The 22,509-nt window shown below is 38.7% G+C and overlaps 1 protein-coding gene across 14 annotated transcripts in view; it reads right to left on the reverse strand.

Moving 5' to 3' along the window:
- The window catches only part of CSMD1 (CUB and Sushi multiple domains 1), a 1,157,973-nt gene that overhangs the window by 651,002 nt on the left and 484,462 nt on the right, over positions 1 to 22,509 (reverse strand). The window contains exon 1 of one of the 14 annotated variants that reach the window (XM_083828019.1): positions 471 to 621. The exons of the other annotated variants lie outside the window; for them this stretch is intronic. The gene's annotated coding sequence lies outside the window, so the exon portion shown is untranslated. Of the gene's footprint in view, positions 1 to 470; positions 622 to 22,509 lie in introns of those variants that run through there. 14 annotated transcript variants of the gene reach the window in all.

Raw genomic sequence — 22,509 nt, forward strand, 5'->3', positions numbered from 1 at the left:
CAGGCTGAGGGGAGGCCTCATGGCGGCCTGCAGCTCCCTCACGAGTGGAGTGGAGGGGCAGGCACTGAGCTCTGCTCTCTGGGGACAGTGACAGGACCCGAGGGAACGGCATGGAGCTGGGACAGGGGGGTTTTAAGTTGAGTATCAGGAAAAGAATCTTCACTGAGAGGGTGGTCAGCCACTGGAAAAGACTCGTCACGGAAGTGGTCTGTTAAACCAGCTGGGCAAGGTGAAGTCCACCACAACCTCTCTTTTTCCCCCTCCTCAAAGCAAGAGAGTTAGAAAATGTGATGAAAAAGTCTCAAGGGTTGAGATAAGGACAGCAAGATCACTCACTAATTATTGTCATGGGTAAAACAGACTCACCATAGGGAGATTAAAGAAATCTATTACCTATTACTAAAAAGCTAGAACAGTGAGAAACTAAAAGCAAACCAAAACCACTGTCTCCCCCATGCACCCTTTCCTACCTCCTCCTCCTGAGCAGTGCAGGGGAACAGGGCAATGGGGGCTGCGGTCAGTCCTTGATCCTTCGTCTCCGCTACTCCTTCACGGTCACTCTCTGCCCCTGCTCCACGCGGGGTCCCTCCCACGGGATGCCGTCCTTCCCGAACTGAGCCTGTGGGGGCTGCCCACAGGCAGCAGCTCTTCAGGAACTGCTCCCACATGGCTCCGTACCACGGGGTCCATGCCCCAGGAGCAAACTGCTCCAGCACGGGTCCCCCACGGGCGGCAGCTCCCCCCAGACCCCCTGCTCCTGCGTGGGCTCCTCTCCACGGGCTGCAGCTCCGGCCCGGGGCCTGCTCCTGCGGGGGCTCTCCATGGGCCGCAGCCTCCTCCAGGCCACATCCACCTGCTCCACCGGGGGCTCCTCCACGGGCTGCAGCGTGGAGATCTGCTCCGTGTGGGACCCATGGGCTGCAGGGGGACAGCCTGCTCCACCAGGCTGCAGGGGAACTGTGTGCCTGGAGTACCTCCTGCCCTCCTTCTGCACTGACCCTGGGGTCTGCAGGGCTGCTTCTCTCTCATTTCTCACTCCTCTCTCCCAGCTGCAGTTGCACAGCATTTCTTTCACCTTCTGAAATCTGTTCTCCCAGAGGCACAGACAGCATTGCTTATTGTCTCAGTGCTGGCCAACAGCACGTCCCTTCCGAACCAGCTGAAACTGGCCCTTATCTAAACATGGGCAGCTTCTGGACTCAGCACGGAGGCCACCTCTGCAGCCTCCCACTGCCAAAAACCCTGCAATGTAAACCCAACACATGGTCATGGCACCAAGCCTGCTGGGTTCAAGAAATGTTTGAACAAAGCTCTCAGATGTATGGCGTTATTTTGGGGTGGTCTTGTTTGGAGCAAGGAGTTGGACTCATAGTATCATAGAATCATGGAATATCCTGAGTTGGAAGTCACCCACAAGGATCATTGAGTCCAGCTCCTGGAGACTCAGGTAATCCTTGTGGGTTCCTTCCAACTTGGGATATTCTAATGCTCTATGACTCTCTGATTCTATGAAGCCCAATATTGATATGACAGTCCACCTAGCCTGTCACAAATCCATGGGGACAGACGGGATCCACCCAAGGGTGCTGAGGAAGCTGGTAGATGTGATTGCCAAGCCGCTTTCTGTCATCTAACAGCAGTTATGGTCAACTGGAGGGATTCCAGATGACTGGAGGCTTGCTAATGTGATGCTAATCTATAAGGAGGGTTGTATGGAGGATCTGGGAAACTACAGTCCTGTCAGCCTAACCTCAGTGCCAGGGAAGGTTATGAACAGATCAGTTTGAGTGCAATCAGACAAATGTGCAAGACAACCAGGGAATCAGGCCCAGCCAGCATGGGTTCATGAAAGGCAAGTCCTGCCTGACCTCATCTCCTTCTATGACCAGGTAACCAATATGGTGGATGAGGGAAAGGCTGTTGACATAGTTTACCTAGACATAGCAAAGCCTTTGACATGGTCTCCCACAGTATTCTCTGGGAGAAGCTGGCAGCCCATGGCTTGGACAGGTACAATCTTTGCTGGGTTAAAACCTGGCTGTACATCTGGGCCCAGAGAATAGTGGTGGACAGGGGGAAATCCAGCTGGCAACTGGTCACAAATGGTGTTCCCCAGGGGTCAGTGTTGGGTCCCCTCCTCTTTAATATCTTTATTGATGATTTGGATGAGGGAATTGAGTGCTCAGTAAGTTTGTAAATGACACCAAGTTGGGGGGAAGTATTGATCTGCTGGAGGGTAGGAAGGCCCTGCATAGGGACCTGGACAGGTTGGATCAATGGGCAGAGGCCAATGGAATGAGGTTCAACATGGCTAAGTGCCAGGTCCTGCATTTTGGTCAAAAAAAAAAACACGCAACACCACAGGATTGGGGCAGGGCGGCTGGAAAGCTGTGCAGAGGAAAAGGATCTAGGGGTGCTAATCAATGCCTGCCTGAACAAGCCGGCAGTGTGCCCAGGTGGCCAAGAAGGCCAATGGCATCCTGGCTTGTATCAGGAATAGTATAGCCAGCAGGACCAGGGAGGTGGTTGTCCCCCCTGCTCTGCTGAGGCCACGCCTCGAGTATTGTGTTCAGTTTTGGGCCCCTCAGTACAAGAATGACATCAAGGTCCTGGACTGTGTCCAGAGAAGGGCTACAAAGCTGGGGAAGGATCTGGAACACAAGTCCTATGAGGAGCAGCTGAGGGAACTGGGGTTGTTTAGTCTGGGGAAGAGGAGGCTCAGGGGAGACCTTATTGTTCTCTGCAACTGCCTGAAAGGAAGGTGTGGGGAGCTGGGGGTCGGCCTCTTCTCGCAGATAACCAGTGATAGGACTAGAGGGAATGGCCTCAAGTTGCGCCAGGGGAAGTTCAGGTTGGAAATGAGGAGACATTTCTTCTCAGAATGAGTAGTTAGGCATTGGAACGGGTTGCCCAGGGAGGTGATGGAGTCACCATCCCTGGGGGTGTTTAAGGAAGGGTTGGAACTGGTGCTTAGGAACATGGTTTAGTGAGTAATATTGGTGGTAGGGGGACGGTTGGACTAGATGATCTTGTAGGTCTTTTCCAACCTTAATGATTCTGTGATTCTATGAGATAGTAAAGGCTTGGATACTAACCGTCTTGATAATACAAATAGCTAGTACTTCCACAGAAACTAACACTGACTTAATTATATTGAATAAAGATTTCACTCCAGTAGTTTTACACAAGCTGCTACATGTCGTTATTAAGCATCAGTAGTGACAGGATGATGGATATGTTTTCTGGAAATGAATACAATCATATCTAAAAGATATATCATTTATGGATAACAACTCTTAGCATTCTTCTTCTTGGATCTATCCCTGATGGCTTCATTTTTTCAAATATCAACATTTTGTTTTGATGAAGTCTATTTTATTCTGTTTTCCAGGGAAGTCATCTTCATTATATTCTCTTCCTAAGGAGTGAGAGAGGTGATCTAATGATTCAAATTGAGAACATTTGTCAAGGTTCATTATAGTAGAATAAGAATGCCAGTGGGGAAAGACCAGTATGTGTCTCATTTTATTATCGAGACGAGAAATCTATTAGACCCAAGTTCAGCCACTGCCTTTGTAGGTATATTCCTCTATGATTTCAATGGGAGGGTGACCAATTACACTGAAAATCATTTTCAGTGCCTTTATTTCTATTCAGTTATAACAAGACAGAGTACATATTAAACTTAAATAGGCTGATGTAGAAAAATATTAGTATTCCCTGTGCAATTTATTATTCATGTTTGAATAGATACATATGCTGGACTACTTTGCTTCAGGCTACTGTATTTTCTTCATCGTTCCATGTTCATCGTAGACCATTCAACATAAATAAAGCAACACCTTCAAACTAAAAATGTTGCCTGAGTATTACTTTTTTTACACACAATGAGTAATAAAACATTTGAAAGTGAAAAACATACATGGAAAAAAATCTCAGTTTCATGTAGTGTTTTTTGAAAAACTTTTTTGGTACTGTTAATTTGGCAGTCTGAAAATCTGTGTAATCTTAATGTATGAATACACGTAACAGAATTAATTAAATTCTGTATTTTGGCAATGCTTCTATGCAAGTCTAAAACAATTTACTATATATATTATGACATGTAGTCTCCAGATCTGGGAGAATACCAAATTAATCTAACTACACTAGTTAATGATTGAACAATGTCTGTGATAAGACAATTGACTTGAGAAGGTATAACAGAGGGAAAAACGAATACAGAATGGAACATTTCTGAAGCCTGAACCAAAATAGAACATAAAAGTCTGGTAGTAAAAACAGTGGAAATATCCACTTGAAGCTTGTGGAACTCACAGAGCAAGAGACAAACTGTACAGAAGCAAAGCTGTCCTTGTTGAAGTGGGGACCAGGCAAACCTAGGACAGCAGAACTGGTCAGAGGAAATGGACATTTTATCCAGAAAAAATGAGTGATGGAAGCTGTCCTTAAAATCTTTAAAAGTATGAAAGGCAGTAGTTTGTTGCAGAAGAGGAAAAAATAATTACAAAGGGAAAACGTGATTTGAAAATCATAAAAGTTAGGATATAAATTCAAGAATAGGTGAACTGAACTAACTTAATTAAACTAATTGTAAATATTTTGTTTGTATTTGAAGGTGATGTCTTTATGGTATAAATAAACAGAAGATGTCATGTTAATGAAGAATGGTATTGGAAAAACACAACCAAATCTATGAGTTACAGATTTATGAGTATGATTGTGTTGTACTTGTGATTGCTAAAGAGCTCTAAGACTGAAGCTGTGATAAGCTATCTGCTTTGTTTTAATTGTCTTTGGAAATTATGGTTCTTTATGTTCTGTAATCAAATATATATGAATCTAAATTGGAAGTGAAATAGCAGCTCTAAAATTGAAAAGTGTAATTTAATTTAAAAAATGATTTTCTTCCATGGGGAAACATTTTCTGCATTAATCTGGACCAGCACTGCATTTGAAGAGATTTGCAATGAATCATAACTTTTAAATAGATATCATAGTGGTAGCATGCATTAGCATTAGTGTACATTCAGCATTCACAATTCTTCATAAATGTAATGTCATTCATTGGGTATCTGCTATTTAAAAGCTAGATTAATGCTGACAGCATCAATTATGTGTAATTTTTAGAGACGCTGCGGCCCAAGCATCATGTTATGTATTACTGAAGACAGCACTTTTTACTCACATGCATTTACATCAAAAAAATGAAATTCATATAAGTAAAAATACAAAAGACGTTTATGCTAATGGAGCATCGAACAAACAAAAAATGCACACACGTTCTTAAAAGTGATCTCTAAAAATCAACAGTGTAATATGACATTAATTAAAGCTGTTACAGGATCACAGAATGGCTGAGGTTGGAAGGGACCTCTGAAGATCATCTAGTCCAACCCCCCTGCCGTGCAGGATCACCTAGAGCACCTGCTACCCCAAATCAGGACATTTATAAGTGTTGCAATTAAAGTTAGCAAACTATTAGTCTTATTTAAGTACCCTTGAAAGAGCCATGCTAATTCAGATTACAAAAAAAAAAAAAAAAAAAAGAAAAAAAAAACTTGTCTCAGCAGTTGATAAATCATTTGGTAACTAATATGGGCTAGTTCACAAACTACACAATTAACATTGTAGAGATCAGTAATTTTTTGACTGCAGTTGCAGATCAAATTCAAGAAACTTGTTGCTTTTGTAAGAATCTGAAAATCACTCTTCTAGAATGAAGTAGTGGTCTGAAGCAACTTGAATGGAAAGTGTTTGTTAATATAATATCTGGAGACAAAATTATGAAAAAAATCATGAAAAAAATCATGAAAAAGTAATGACAAAATCATGAAAAAAAGATGAAATGTAAATCATATGTATGCTGGAATTTCTTTTCCTTTCTTTTCTTTTAGTTTATAATAAAAATTACATTATTATTACATTAATTTTGTATTTTATTTCAAGTTTTGCTTCACTTAGTAAAGTATGGTCGTCTGTCTTCATGTTTGATGCAACAGTGACACAAAGTCGTTACCACGAATGCATCCATCATTGTTCAACACTACTTAAGTAAATTATATTTGGGGTTTAAAGACCTTAATCTGCTATGTAAATCATGACAATAACATGGGAGAACAAGTGAAGCCTTGAAAATACAGTGCCACAGCTCAAGTTCTTTTAACTGTACATCTTAGCTGTTTCCCTTTTCCTTTGAAGAGGGTAGTTTCTCTTTAACAAGTTCCCTGCCCGTATGTCCTTTAGATTAGATCAAAATTGTTCTAGGGTGTTGGGAGAAAATGAATAAACACTGAAACAGGATGAATTACTGGTAAAACTGCATCTGCAATCTGATTTGGTCTTTCTAAAACAAAAGACACACAAAGGGAGAAGTACTAATGAAGACTGAAAACTCTTCTTGTTTTAACTATTGCACAAGTTGGGGTGGAGATGACACACACTTGCATGAACCACTTTTTCACCACATTTTCCAAACGAAAAAGCTAGTAGATGGTTTGAAGAAAGCAGGTGTGAATGATCAGTGAGAATCTATAGTGGCAGAAGACTCTGAGGAGATGGGAAGGCTGTAAAGAACGTGGGATGTAACTGAGATTCCAAGGGCACCTGGTGGACTTTGTTGTAGGCAACCGGCTAGATCATTTGAGTGGATCAGATGACTTTATCAGCTGAATGATCAATTGGTTGTGCAAATGATTTTCCCTAAGTTAATCAGAAGAGTCTTCCTGAGTTAGCCAGACTAGTATGGGGGGCAAGATAGGGAAGGTGCATGTGGCTCAGCCCAACAGAGTATAAATACTGACCAGCCAACAAAATGAACTTTGAAGAGAGCAATGGGCTTGAGCTCATTCCAGCTCATATCTTCCTTCCCGGCCTTTGGGAACCTCTGGTGCCATGGTGGTGAGCATGTTATAAAGAACAGCAATGAGATTCACTTTTATATGGTGATTCAGCTGTCTACTGCAATATACTCTAAGTGTACTTACATTGTGATCTAAGTGCATTGCTACATCACTCTGCTAAATCAAAATCCTGTGTAATGTGAAATAACTTCAAATAAGTAAATTTTGCATTAACCGTTAAACTCTCCATGTGAGGAATATTTTAAAGAGCCTTGTCTGAGTTTATTGGACCCTCACACTAATTGGAATCACAGACAGGATATTCCTGAGGGTGAATGTGTGGAAGTTATCAAGTATATTACTAATTATTTGGCAATAATGGGATTTCTGATTTAATATTACAGTCATGAGTAAGAGCCTAGCAGAGGCGACTCATGCCAGGACTGCTGCCTCTCAAAAGACGGAATATAAATTATGAATGCTAACAAAGGCTGGAAACCACTACCTGATAAATTTGAAAAAGAGATGGAAAAATCCTAACTGGGATATTTTGTCATAAAAGAACATTGTACTGATCCCAGTGATATTTGGGATGAATTTGAAAAATGGAAAAGCTCTTACAAGTTGAAGAATAGAAAGGGAAAAGCAGTATTGTGCTGGATGTTACGAAATTGCTTAAGAGCAGGAGAGAGAAGATAAGAAGCATGTAAAATTAACATGGCAGAACGAGAAAAAGAAATAATTATAACAGACAATATGATGTATAAAACATGATGTGCAAAGTTAGAAAACCAGATGAAGTTCTTAGAATCTGTTTCAGGAGTAAAGAGGTAGCTGCCATGTGGGTTGCCCACTACCATGCTGTAACAGCTGATGGCCAGGACCAGGAAAAGGCAGTGGGTCCCTTCCATCTCCTACATCCTTCTGGTGGTAGCAGAAGAACCACAGAATCACAGAATCATCTAGGTTGGAAGAGACCTCCAAGATCACTGAGTCCAACCTCTGACCTAACACTAACAAGTTCTCCACTAAACCATATCACTAAGCTCTAAATCTAAACGTCTTTTAAATACCTTCAGGGATGGTGACTCAACCACTTCCCTGGGCAGCCCATTCCAACGCCTAACAACCCTTTCGGTAAAGAAGTTCTTCCTAATATCCAAACTAAACTTCACCTGGCGCAACTTTAGTCCATTCCCCACACAGAGAATGAGACACAGTGAACGGAGCCATTGAAATCTGCCAGGAAGCAGCTTATCCTCTGCTATTATTTCGACAAACTGTGTGAAGTGAAGATGGCCTGTGACAAAAGCTCTGGCAAACCAAATTGCAGACTGATGCATTTTTTTTGTCAAAAAATTGTATAAAACATGTCAAAAGGGCAACACACTGATAATCTGTTTGGTCACTCAAAGCAAGCACCAGAAGGCTTGAAATACATTGTTAAGGAAGCAGAAGTAGTCTGGGGTGGAGGGAATGCATACACCAGCCATGCTGCAACTAGAGGAAAAACCCTATCAAAGTGCTGGAATGAGGCTGTGGTTAAACAACCAACTCAGGGATTGATCAGGATGACCGTTTTATAGAGATAAAAGAGTATAGGATGCTGTAGTCATTAAAAAGAGTAAGTTAACAAAACTGAGGCTTGGATTATGTCCAAGACCTTCTCATCTCTTGAAGAAAAGTATGAGGTTACTTGATCAAAGTGGGAACACTGATATTTGGATTACTTGAAATCTGCCTCTAGGAGGTTCTTTACTTATATTAGGATTTAAGTGCATTGCTAAATCTACTAAATCTCTGCTAGATCAAAAACACATGTAATACCAAGTAACTTCAAATAAGGAATTTTGGTAGAGGGTGGCAACAAAGCTGGTAAAAGTGCTGGAAGGCATGTCCTATGAGGAGAGGCTGAGGACACTTGGGCTGTCTGATCTGGAGAAAAGGAGGCTGAGAGGCAACCTCATTGCTCTCTGCAACTTCCTGAGGAGGGAAAGCGGACAGGGAGGTGCCAGTCTCTGCTCCCTGGTCACCAATGACAGGATGCAAGGGAGCAGCACAAAGTTTCACCAGGGGAGGTTCAGGCTGAACATCAGAAAAAAATTTCTTCACTGTGAGGGTGGTAAAACACTGGGACAGGCTTCCTAGAGAGATGGTTGATGCTCCAGGCCTGTCAGTGTTCAAGAGGCATTTGGATAATGCCTCAATAATATGTTTTCACTTTTTGTTAACCCTGAAGTGGTCAGGCAGTTGGACTAGATGACCTTTGAAGGTCCCTTCCAATTGAACTATTCTAAATCTAAATCGATGTGTGGAGTATCTAAAAGCCTTTTCAGAGAGCACTGGACTCTGATATAAGGCAGTAAAGACAAAGGCTACCTATTGTTACAGAGTTATACCCCCAGTTTCTACACAGTTTGGTATTGGCAATCTTTCAAAATTATGATGATGATGATGATGATGAAGTGTTAACAATATTCTGGTAGATTCCAAAGTTTCAGAAAAGAATGCAGGTGAAAGACAAGATAATAAATTCTTCAGGCTTATTTTACCTGGTATCAGTGCCAAATTATGATGTCTTATTGGGTCTTTAATTACCCTCTGAAATGAAGTGATGGTGGAATTATCTTCCTTTCATTACTCATACACCACAGGAGAACCAGACTCATCTTGCTTACCAGACAAGAACTCTGTGTGGGCTTTACATTCCAGCAGATTTTTTCAGTCTTTCCTTTTTAATTAGCCTTTCCTAACTCTCAATAAAATTGTGTATAGTAAGCCAAATTTAGCTCTTATTATTTTGAACAACTTGTTCAAAGGACAGCATGTTGGAAGAATAATAAATATGTTCTCAACCATATGATAGGTACAAGCTAATAACTGTCTTGGAAACATTTTAAATGTACTCATAGACTGTCTTTATGGTGTTTTATGTATGTCTGATGACTCAATTATATTCATCAATAAAACATGGAAGGAAACTCCATTTTAATTTCTCTGTTTATTATTATAAATAAATTTAATTAGTGGCAACTGCCTTTCTGTTTCAGCATGGAACTGTAGAGGATATTTCATTCATTTTACTGATTAGTGCTGCTAATGAAGAAGCTGCCCTGTGTATGAAGTTGTGCATTTAAAAGAAAGAGAGGATCTTTCCAAATCACTTTACAGAAATATCCCTAGAAACATCCCCTAGTGTTTGTTTTTCTTTAAGAAACACAAATACAGGTTTTATTAGAAGAACAGATGCATCAGGTCAGTGTCAGAAACCTGCACTGAAGATGAAAACTGATGGTGTGGGCAGCAGGATTCCATACTGAAAGGAGCCCTGCTGGAGATCTAAAGCTTGGAGTTTTCTTAAAAGATTAAATGTAGGGATTTTATCATCCCGCTCACATAACCTATTGGGATTCCTACCCTCATCATGAGATCTTATGCATGAAAGATTTATTGAATTACAGGAAAATAACAGACTACAGAAGGGTAGAGTAGTTATCAAGTTACTTTGGCAGTGCTGGTGAGAAGCAAGGGTTTATCTTGATTGAACATTCACTTGTAAGGACTTCATCATTTATAAAGAGCGCGAGTTTGAGAAAGTTCAGCTATGTGAAAGACTAGGACAACAAAAGAGTATCCTGTTGCCCTTTTATTCCTAGCACCTGTAAATAACATCTGAGAAAAATAAATAACATCTAAAACACAAGTTTACAGGGCAATATATTTTTCAGTCTACTATTTTTCAAATCCTTTTAAGTTCATTCAGCGGTCAAGTTCAGTTTTATGTAATTCTTTCAGTTTTAATGGCAAAATTTAAATGGATGTTTACAAACTATGTGACAACAGATAAAAAAAGCAATACCACAGGGGAAAGTCCATAGTCACATATGAGACAAAGAGCATAACAGAGAGTTCTTTTAAAGTACTATACTGTTTTGAAAAGTAATACACCCATCCTGACATCCATCCTCAAATCAAGTCACATAAAGTCTGTATCTTTAAATGGCATTAGGATAGTAGTCGGTTGATTTCTGACATGAAAATGGCAGCGATAGCTCTTTTAGAACTATTGTTAGAATGTCAAAATGTTTAGGTGTTTTAAAGAAGATGGGCCCTAAAAGCTTCTAAAAATAGTGAAACTGAGAAAAGACATGGCAGGAAAACAAATAATAGAAATCATAGTGTATGGCCTATTTGTTATTTCTACGTATATGGCTAAAGATTGTGAGGAAAGAAATTCCTAGAGAAATTATATTGGTCTTCAAAGAAAATTCAGATATTTATTATTGGTTCTTAGGAGTGTAAACATTATTTCTACCCCAAAATTGCCTCATGGTAATGGAGGTAATTCCATTAAGGTAATTCCAAAGGTAATTCTCAAACTATTCAGTGATATCTGTGCAAGTTCTTCATGAATATTCGTAACTCGGGTATTTTAACTCTTTCAGAGGCAGTTCATGGTAAGTTAGAATAAAATTCTCTTAAAATGGCAGTGTAACTCTAAATGATCTTCATACATACAAAAGAGAAAAACTGTTATCAAATCAGTTTCAATGTGTATTTGCCATAAAGTTGAGCATACTGCATAGTCTGTGCATGGCATGAAATCAAGCTTAGAGATTTTTAAATCAGGATCCTCAAAAAGTATTCTGATGCCTAACTCATAAATAAGAGTTTAGCATTTACATTTCTTTGATGATCTTTATCAAAGTTCAAAATTCAGTATTGGAGCTCTCACCCCAAAATAGCATAGAAGTCAAAGGATACATACACTTTGTAACTATTAGAAATCATGACTCAAAACTGTCATAATTTCAAATGTTGTCCTGGTTTTGGCTAAGGTAGAGCTAATTTTCTTCACAGAAGCTCATAAGGTGCTTTGTTTTGGATTTGTGATGAAAACAGTGGTGATAACACACCAATGTTTCAGTTGCTGCAGAGCAGTTCTTGCATGGAGCCAAGGTCTTTTCTGCTCCTCGTGCTGCCCTGCCAGCGAGGAGGCTGGGGGTGCATCAGCAGCTGTGAGGGGACAGCCAGGACAGCTGGCCCAGGCTGGCCAAAGGGATGTCCCATACATTGTGGCATCATGCTCAGCAATAAAGGCTGGTGGGAAAGAGCAAGGAGGAGGGGACATTTGGAGTAATGGCATTTGTCTTCAAAAAACTGTTACCTGCCATGATCCCTGCTTTCCTGGAAGTGGCTAAACACTTGCCTGGTACTGGGAAGAAGCGAATGAATTCCTTATTTTGCTTTGCTTGCACTTGCAGCTTTTGCTTTACCTAGTAAACTGTCTTTATCTCAACACCAGAGTCTTGTTTTACCTTTCCAGTTCTCTTCCCCATCCCACTGGTGAGGGAGTGAGAGAGTGACTGTGTGGTGCTTAGCTACCTGCTGGGTTGAACCACAACAAATGTAAAAGATAAAATTGTTATTGCAATTTTTTAGGACTCAGATGTGCCTTTTATCAAAATTGTAGCCGTGTTCTGATCATGTAAATTAATTAATAATGTAGCTTTAAAGATATTATCTCAGATTTAATATTCCTGTAATTCTACAGAACTCATGAACAACTATTCTCTCCTATTTTATGTTCCAGTTTCTCTACCTCATCCAGCTTTCCCTGTAATCTACCATAATTACTCTGTGAAACGATCTTTAAACATTAGAGATATCAAAAATCTCTCATAGGTCTAATTCAGCAGAATGCAGGAGCGGATCTGTAAGAAAAAATATATCCCAGCTAATCATTTGAGAAGCTGTAGACATAAATGTTTTCTCCAGAGCATACCATGCATATCTAAAGCTGCCTCTGTCCTGAGTGCACGGAACTTTTAATGTATTCCTCTGCCTTCAAGTCCCAGTTTGCTTTCACAAGTTTGATGTCCTGAAAGTTAAATCCCCAGAGGGAGTTCTCACAGTACATCTAACATGCACAGACAAGCTTGAATTCATCACTGAGTACAGCAACAACCACATCTGCATGGAAAAGGAAATGTGGTCAAGTAAGTGTGGGAGTCAGTCTGGGGATGTAATCATAGCTGCACCTATATACACGCATCTGTACATACAGATACATACACGTATAGAATAGTTCAGTTGGAGAAGGCCTTCAAAGATCATCTAGTCCAACTGCCAGACCATTTCAGGGCTAAACAAATGTTAAAGTATACCATTTTAAAGCAGTGAAAAGTTTCTTTCTTCACTGGATGGGTTGTGAAGCACTGGAACAAGCTGCCCAGCAAAGCAGCTAAGTCACCATCCCTGGCAGTGCTAGGTTAACAGTTGGACTTGATGATCTCAGAGGTCTTTTCCAACCTAAAAGATTTGATACTTAGGGCATTATCCAAATACCTCTTGGACACTGACAGGCATGGGGAATGAACAACCTCTCTAGGCAGCCCATTCCAGTGTTTGACCACTCTAATGGTGAAGAAATTTTTCATAATGTCCCAGCTGAATCTCCCCTGGCACAGCTTAGTGCCGTTCCCACGTGTCCTGACATTGGTGACCGGGGAGCAGAGACCAGCATGTCCCTCTCCACATCCTACCCTCAGGAAGTTGCTTAGAGCAGTGGAGTCATCTCTCAGCCTCCTTTTCTCCAGACTTGACAACCCAAGTGACCTCAGCCTCTCCTCATAGGACATGCCTTCCAGCACTTTTACCAGCTTTGTTGCCTTCCTCTGGACACTTTCAAGGACCTTAACATCCTTTTTACATTGTCAGACCAGAACTGCATGCAGTACTCAAGGTGAAGCTGAACCAATGCTAAAGACAGCAGGGGCGTCACCTCTTTTGACCAGCTGTGTTTAATGCACACCAAAATGCATTCGCTTCTTCCCAGTACCAGATGGGTGTTCAGCCACTCCCAGGAAAGCAGGGATCATCATGCATTACATTTTCTTGGGAAGACAAACACCATCACTCCAAACGTCCTCTCCTTCCTCCTTCTTTACTCCAGCTTTTGTTGCTGAGCATGACGCCACGTGCTATGAGACAACCCTTTGGCCAGCCCGGGCCTGCTGCCCTGGCTGTGTCCCCTCCCAGCCCATGGTGCACCCCAGCCTCCTCGCTGGCAGGGCAGCACGGGGAGCAGAAAAGTCCTTGGCTCTGTCTGAGCACTGCTCTGCAACTATTGAAACATTGGTGTGCTATTACCACTATTTTCATCACAAATCCAAAACATAGCATCATACAAACCACTATGAAGAAAATTAGCTCTATCCCAGCCAAAATCATGACAGACCTCATGGACTTGTGAATGCTGAGCAGATACAACTGTTCCCTTACAATTTTAGTAACCACAGATGGAAGGTCACTACTCCCCAAGTCATGATCTGAGGACCAAGAAGCCCAAAATCTATCTTAACTACTAAAAAACAAGGCAAAAAAGGCATTAAATGTCTCTGCCTTCTTCTCATCCTTACTTGTTAGGTGACCATCTTCTTCAAGTATCAGTCTAATGTTTTCCATTGACCTCCTGTTTCTGTTGACATACTTGAAAAGGTCTTTTTCATTGTCTGACACCACACTGGCAAGTGTCAGTTCAAGGTGAGCTTTGGCTTGTCTTGTTTTCTTCCTGCAGATGCGAACTCGCATTCAGAATTTTAGATATACATTCTTTTTAGTGTTTTCTACTGACTGCGATAACCATCCCTAATTCACATGCTAAATACTCTGATATTCATTTCTGTAATACACTGAATACACTCTCTGTATAAGGAAGCAAGGTGCCAAACATATGTTCATGATCTCACTCTTAAGAGTTGTGTACCTAATGTTTATTCATCAAGAAGTTTAATATCACAGTATCTAAGTTTTCTACTAAATCAGATAAAAACCCTAATGAAGTCAGAAAAATCTCTCTGTTGTTTGCAGAAAGTTTTGACTTGGGATGACTTTTCAGCCCCTCACAGTCAACAGTCACATCTAGGTATTTGCGGAAAGTTACGTTGCACTCTAACTTCTCTCACAGACATCCTTTATTTTCCATTTCACATCTATCATCTTCCAATCATTCTACTTTCCTTCCTGGCCAGTAAAAGCAGAATTTTCCCTACAATCTATGTCCTGCTGTTCTTTATTAGACTGCAGAACAATTCAGGCTTTTGAAAGAGAAAGGTTTTGCTCACAATTATTCAGGCTTTCTTTAAACATAATTACTGGGTCATACTGTAGGTTGAGTTTACTACAAGATTAAGTCACAGGTTAAATTTGAAATGTGTTCTACACCATAAAATAAATGACCTTTTAAAAAGAAATTAAAACACCATCAAAATACTTCAAAGCTGTTTCCATTTTCCCTATCCATGACTTTTTTAACAGTCACTTTCTTTCTTTTCCTTGCCTCTTAAGTTATCTGTTTACCTTCAAATAAGAACGCAGTCTAGCTAATGGGTAGTAACTTTGTCTGAAATACACTTGAAAATTATGGATTGTTCTTACAATGAACTGTTTTCAAACAGAATTCTCAAACAATCATATAACAGAGCTTTGTATGCAAGCATTGATCTTTAAATGTGCATTACATGCATTGAGGAAATTCAAAAAGAGATTATTAACACATGAGAGACGAAGTAAATTGTTAGTAAATTAATTATGTGAGGATAAAAATTGTGCGTGATTTAAGTCATGGCCTGAAGCATATCCTACCCTAGAGTTGCCTTCCGAGTTATTATACCAGAGGTTAACTCTGATAACCGAAATTCTGATAACCGAGAGAGTCTCCTGTCTCAGATACACCATATTTACTAATATCCTTGTACTTCGGCTCAAGCAGACATATTACAAGAAATTTCATCTGGCTACAAATGTGCTCTTAATATTTAAAGTTGTGCTCTGTTGAATGTTGACTGCTGTATTTTCAATATCCATTAGGAAACCATGAAAGTCTGGGAGGTGAAAGCCTCCATGCTGATGTGGAGATGTGGAGATGATTACTGAGGAAGGTTTTACAATGTGTTCTAGCAATGTTAGCTCATCAAGAATGGCCTGCTCCTGAAAGAAGTCTATGTTGTCTTGTGAATTCCTTTTACTGGTGTATTGTTTCTCTTCTGAGCTTCCTAACACTCTTTTATTAGAAGAAACTTACTTATTCTCATTGACTAATATCAGCATTTTCTTCTGAAGGAAGCTGAGTTCCTGTTCCACTAAGCAGGAAAGTTTTTCAGTCTGCAATAATATTAACATAGTTTTTGTCCAATAAGAGGAAAAAATGACATTTAAATTATTTTGCTGTCCTAAAATCCAGTATTAATTGCTTTTCTTTTACCATAAGAAAGTACACACCAAAGCTTCATTGTCTAACTCAACAACAGACATTGCCATTCTAAAAGAGTGTTAAGTATTATTACAGCTTACAAATTTTGTAGTTATGCAGCACTGAACAGGACTGGGAGATCTTACTTATTAAAGGATGTTATTAATGTTTTGACCCTGAAACATAGTTTCCTCAAAGAAGGTAAATAAAAGACGGCAACTTTGGGGGGGGGGGGGGGGGTGGTGTTCAGTATATATGTTTCTCTGTATGAAATACAGCAAAATAGAGGATTCTCCAGGGACTCATCATGGTCCTTAGCAACAGAAAAGATAAACCTCCCTTGTACTCCAGCAGATTTATATTTTATTTATCAGCTACGGGAATGTCTTCTGTCAGTAGTGCTGGAGCCACAGATAACATGTCAGCATGGCCCTAGGGCTGCAGTAGCCTTATTTTTTTGCATAGCCCAGTAAGAAGAAAAAGGCCAAGAACAGATTACCACATAACTGCTACCTGTGAAACACATTGCATTTTCCTTCCATAGTTTGTTTCTTGTCCTGACACAAACCTCTAGCATTCACTAGCACGAATCTCAGTTTAATATGCAACCTCCAAACCACACAATTCTATTATCCTCCCTAAAACACTAAAATTAAACTGTAGATGACTGAAGGAAGATGAAGCATCTCATGTCATTATTAAATCATGTGCATTTTAAAGGAACATATCTTTTTATCTATTAGTTGAGCTGTCCTGTGATTCCATACACTGTAGTACCCCCTATAGTTTCCCCCATTCCCTACAATCTCCCATAATTCCTGGTAGATTTACTTTCAAACAGATACTAAGCATCTTCCAGAAAGGAAGGGTGCTAAACATCTCCCTGGACATACTCCATGTTTTGTGTAATTGTGCTTCTAGTAGTAATCTACATGCAAGGCATGTTCCCTGTTGCTGATGCATCAAAGCAAAATGCACCCAGCTGCAGAAAGGAGGCAGAGAAGAGGCTGCAGCCTCTTGCCCCACCCCACCGGTGTCTCGTTTTCTGCCAAAAAGGTTCTGTTGAGCCAAGACTTAAGCCTAAAACTGTCTTCCAAAGATTGATTCATTAATTGCTCCAATGATCCTCTCAAATATTGAAGCAACTCTGGCATCTTGAAAGGTTATTAGGATAGAGTATGCATTACCTAAAAAATATCCCCCTAAGGTGAATCAAAAGGTACCACACATCTATAAACTTCCTTAATACACTCTAGAAGACATGGCTTTTCCCTGTACGTCTCTTTTATCTTTGGATTTCATTAAAAATAACGCAGGACTGCATTATAAATAAACTTTGCCATGTATATTATATACAAGACCAGTAACATTGCCTGTTATGAGGGTTATTGACTGTTATTATAAGATTCTGTTTTATAGTCATCCTATTCACACAGGGTTATAGCTTGTCAGACTTTGTAAACATTTTTTTTTTCCCACTTTTTTTGCACCTCTGTACATGTAAATAAATACCCCATAAAGAAAAAAGTTATTAGAGAATGACAACTTGCCATGTGGTTATGAACAACAAATTGTAGATTTACTTAAAGAAATAGTTTAGGAGAAGGAAACATCTTCAAAGAGAGGGAGACTGGATATGAAAAAGATGAGAATGCGCTGCACAATGCAAAAGTGAATGGTAGAAGAAGACTGTAAGAACACAGAAGATTAAAAATCGAGCGAAGGTACTGCAAGGATTTATAGTGAATGTGACAAAAGGTTGGGTAAAGTCAGAAAGTTTAGCTGAGACTGGTTATTGAGCATGGTGATAAAGATTTCTGGAAATGCTTGGAAATACCAAGGCAATCTACAAAAGAATAAAATATTAACAGGAAAACTAAAAAAAGAAACAAGGTGGGAAGGTTATTAGACACTGAGAAACTCTGAGCAAGAGACAAAGTAATCAAATTTAGGGGGAATGGAATAATGACTGTGTTTCCACAGGAATACATTTCCTTCCAAAACGTGTAAGAGAACATAAGAGCCCTGGAATACACAACTTCTCTGTAGGTATCAGCAGCAGATATCTCTGAAACCTCTTTCAAAAAGAAAAAAAGAAAAAAAAAAAAAAACATCAAAAAAACACTTCCTTTTCTCTAAAAAGGGATACTATATTATTTGTATTACTCCAGTATGTCACCAGTATGTGTGACAAATTTCAAACAAAAGTGATGAGAAAGGCCACTGTCAATCTTCTTTCAGATGATGGGATTTCATTCTTCTTTTTAAATTTTGAGGATTTCAAAACTAAATTTGTAAACTTTAGGGTGATCGAGGAGTGCTGAGCACCCTAAACTTTTTCATTTGATGAGGAATGATTTGTCCATATTTATCCTGAGTCTGACAGAGCATTAGACCTCAACTTTAATTTTTTTTTTTTTTACAGTGCTTGTAGTATTCCTCCACCTAAACTGAAAGCTGTATGACATAGTATGTGAAACAGAAGAGCAAGTGAGCTACAGGTATGCTGCCAATAAAATAAGCGAAGAAATATATGATGTTCCTAAAAGAATGGATGTGTCTCAAACACCCTTTTTCATGGACTGGATAAAATGTTTTTTCTAAATGAAAGGAACTGTGTTCTGAAAACTAGACTGATCACTTAAAGATGACTTAAAATTGGCTTTTTAAGCAAACAAAGCTACTGAAATCATTAGCCTATTTTGTAGAAAGATTATGTGGAGACCTAAGTGATAGAAATCTCTCTAATACATCTTTGATGTCAACATAAATAAGCCCCTAGATCTCGTATGTACACCACGTTGTTTGCTCCTAGTCTGCTAACTGGTCTCTGCAGCGTTCCTAAAGGAAATTCAGCTTGGGACTACATAATCATTCACTTCCTCTGATAGAGCAGTTATCTTTCTCTGTTTCAGTGGCCCTCAGAAAAGCCTCTCTTTCCCCTCAGAATATGTCCTTTGACAAGCAGACTGTGAAGAGTTTTGGTGAAATAGCTTCCTAGTTCGTAATGTCACGACTGGTAAAAAATAGCAAAGGTGATTTTTTTTAAAAAATTATCTTGTTCTTCTGGTGTACTATCTCATCTCCTTCAGCTATGTCAAACACCTTTGAACCACTGTAGTGGATATGATATTTACTATTCTTGTATACCTACATAAGATATGAAAGAAAAAATACAGTTTTGACAGTATATGCAAAGAATCATTCAAATGTGGAAAAGATATGTTCAGACAATCAGTAAAGCAATATGCCAAATTCATTCCCAATACTATTTGGAACTCAGTATAATACAGTGTTAAAGGGCAGTATTTTTAATTAGCAAATCTTTAGTTTTGATATTAAAATTCTATAAATTGTGATTTATTATTGCAGTATGTTCAGAAGTGCTGAATTGAGGCAATCACAAAGCTGATTCCCACTCCAGATTTAATCACAAGTTTCTGGAAATTTGTCTTCTGTAGATTTCACTGGAGTATGGTATGAAAGCATTGAAAAGGTTGCTCCTGAAAAGATTCTGAAATTAGAAGACAGATTGTAGTATTTTGTTGTTAACTTGTAATTCAAGGAGAGATTTCCAGAACCATGCTTCTTCCTTTACCTGTAACAACATATTCTAGAGAGATTGGTTCAGAGGATTATGGGAAGAAAACAGTTCTGGTTTTTAAATTCTCCTGTATGAGGGATTTGGAGGAAGTTCGGCAGCATAAGAAATATTAGAAGTTTTGGCATTATATTAGAAATATTAGAAGTTGGCAGTCATACCTTAAGTAGTTTAGCACACATAGCATTGTCCCTGCAAAGTACATGAAGTACTGCCAATTTCTCTAACAGTATTATGAGATAACTGAGATATTGATATCCTTCATAAAAGGCTAAAAGGAAGATTAAAATGTTTGTGTAAGAATGATAACTACATTTAAAACGTTCTTAAAATTGTTAATCAAAGAGTCTCAGAAATCAGACAATAAGTAAAATAGATGAGATACTTAAGTTTCCATACACTATGTATATGAACAAATATATCTGTAGAGATTATGATTCTGATAATAAAAATATGTATCAGAGATCATGTTCTTCACAGTCCAATGCTATTCTAATTTTCTTTAATATGAAAATTTGTAGGGAAAAGGGCATTGTAAGGTTCTTAAACACTTTTGTTGCACACACATGCAATAGAATGCTCCCATGTATGAGCAGTTTCAAATCTGTCACATACTGAGTGGGACAAACACATACTTTTAATAAATACTAATGTGAGAGCCAATATTTTTTATGTGGCTTATATTGCTTGCTGACTACAACTTTCAAGTTTAATACTCAACACAAAAATGCTTCTGCTACAACTATATAATTTATCTCAGAGGCAATACTTCACAATTGCAAAGTGTTTAAAACCCACTGATTCTTAAGAAACATAGCTGTAGTTAACAGAGGGAGAGAGGATAAACAATTTGCCTGGAATTTCATAGTTAAACAATAATAGTTCATACATTCATAAGTATATTTATGTGCTACTTGCTTAAATTTTTAAAATAAATGTACTGTACTAGCAGTATGAGAATCATCAATACAAAAAAAAAAAAAAGCTCATTATACTATAATCCTGATAATCCTGATACTATAATTGAATCTTATGTCTTTACATGTTTCTTCATAGAACACAGTAAACTAAACTAACCTAGATTAAGTAGTTAAGTCCTATTGGTCGCATGCCAGTGCAGCAATAAAAGTGAAATCTAGCAGATATGTCTAAGTAAATCAAGAAAAGAGTTTCATTTAACATCAAGCCCACATAAAAAAGCAGAATGTATAGCAGAATCATACATAAAACCTTTAGCCAGGAAAGGCTAAAAGTCAAGACTGCCCTCATTCAACCTCATCTCACAGCCATTGAGCTTCTTTTCTTCTTTTGAATGGATGAAATTCATATTACTCAATATACATATGCAGAATTCCAACAGGAGATGTAGCAAAGCACTCCTGCATGCAATATCCTATAGCTTGGTGATTATAACTGCCAAATAATGTATCAATTATTCCCTGTTCTTGAGCAATTTTCTTGTAGGTCAGGTCCCACAGAAGAGAGAACAGAATTTCACATATAATAAAATGTACTAGTTTCCCCAGACAAAGGCTTGATCCTGCAGACTTTTGTCATGAATACCCTTATTCATTTTGGAATATGGTTAAATTCAGTGAAACCATTTCCAAGAAATGGAGTTAATCACATGAACTTTTGTAAAATGTCTGGAAATAGCCTCACTACAGCAAAGTGGTGACTGACATCCAAGTGAGGATAAAGGCAAAGTTACTGCAAGGGTCATTCTAATTGTCTAAGTAAGCTAGTTCCCTTTCTTTTTTGCAGTGTATCTACTTTAGTAAATTTTATTAAAAGGTGAAGTTGACAGATGGCCCTGCCTCACTTCCCCAAATAACGAGTGTTGTTTTATTGACCTTCTTATGACCAATGATTCAGGCTTGGCTGCCTCTAACACAGGAAACAAATGGGCTGTACTCCACTGAAATTCTTCACTTTGCAATTTCTGAACTTCTGAAAGTGTAATTTCATACAGGATGCCCTTAGGTTGCTTTTTTAAAAATTGTTGTCTTCAAATTGAATTTACTAATAATTTGCCTCTACCACCATCCTGTAAGAAAACCCTGAAATGAGAAATAAATGATAAAGCAGAAGAAGAATGATCATGAGGCATGGAAAATATCACTGTATCATAGGTTCCTAGAGACATAAAAGAAAGAGACAGAAAAATAATCTTCTTTATAGACCTCAGAGTTGTCAATGGAAAATGTTGAAGGAACTCTCCTAGAATAAAGATATAAAAAAGCTCCTTAGTCTGTTTGCTTGAAATGTAACAATTGTGATTATGGCAAAACAGTGAAAAAGACTATATCCATCAAGCAACAGCTAATTTTACAGCAACAAAAGATTTACTTTCCTGAAACTGCCTGTAAATAAGCTAACATTAATGAACATTAAATAATCACTGGGGAGTAAAACAGTCTCTGAAAAGAACTTCTGTCACAAGATAAGCCCAATTTAGAAACAAATAATTTCAATATGTATTAGAACAAAATTATTTTAAGGTAACTTCATCTCAATAGGCAGGTCTTCCTGAATGCTACAGGTGATGTTTGACTTTATGTTTTGAAACTCCATTTGTCATTTGGGCCATTTCATAACATAATTTCAGTTACAAAGATAGGTTTTATCCAGGATCTAGCAGTCTGCTGGTTAAAAGCTAATATATTATTTAAATTACTACGTTCTATATTGTAAAACACTTAGAGATATGTGGAGTATTTATTTGGAAATGCAAAATCAGACAATGGCAAGTAGCCATCTTCAAAAGACTAAAGCAACATTTTTTTTTTCCTGAAATAAAATTGTTGTGTTTT

The sequence above is a fragment of the Anser anser genome, assembly GCF_964211835.1.
Source record: "Anser anser genome assembly, chromosome: 3".
Lineage (NCBI taxonomy): Eukaryota > Metazoa > Chordata > Aves > Anseriformes > Anatidae > Anser > Anser anser.